Source organism: Charadrius vociferus, unplaced genomic scaffold (assembly GCF_000708025.1).
Source record: "Charadrius vociferus isolate BGI_N301 unplaced genomic scaffold, ASM70802v2 scaffold661, whole genome shotgun sequence".
In the NCBI taxonomy this organism is placed as follows: domain Eukaryota; kingdom Metazoa; phylum Chordata; class Aves; order Charadriiformes; family Charadriidae; genus Charadrius; species Charadrius vociferus.
This window is the reverse complement of record NW_009647002.1, coordinates 440672-441312: the sequence shown is the minus strand read 5'-3', so window position 1 is coordinate 441312 and position 641 is coordinate 440672.

The window sequence follows — 641 nt, the reverse complement described above, 5'->3', positions numbered from 1 at the left end:
GCGCCGGAGCTGGCTGATGATTCACTGGAAAGCATCGGGCTGTGGTCTCGGCCTGCCACGTGAGCTCTTCGGGTGGTTACTGAGGGCCAATAGCGCTCCTTCGCGATGGGCCGGGCTGGTTTTGCAGTGGGGCAGTTGCCAGCCCTTTCCCAGGTCGTCCCTGGGACCGGCCACCAGCAGCGGGCTGAGCCAGCCCGGGGCTCTGGGGAGCTGTGGGCTCTGCGGCAGCAACTGTCCAGAGCCGGTAACGCCGCTGCCCGTAACAGATCCGGACATTCCTCACAGCGCTTCGCACGCTGCACGGCATCAGTAACGTTACGCTCCTCTCTCCAGCAAGCGTGTGGGGGGTAATGAATTTGGGAGCAGGAGCCCTCATTAGGGGGAAGATTCCTGAGGGGGGCCAGCCTGGCAGTGGTTATTTCTGCGGGGACTGATGGCTGTTATTTTTAAACAACAATAGTTTAATAAATAAATAAACTTGCTGCCACGGAAGGATATAGCATCGGCCGGGGCCGTTGGAGTCGGCGTTTCCTGGGAAAATGGAAGGGGCAGGTGTTTCCCTGCCCTCTGCCCCTCCGCCTCCGCGGCTCGCTCCCCGGAGCGACGCGCAGCCCCCCAACCCCGAGCCCGGGGGGCCGCTC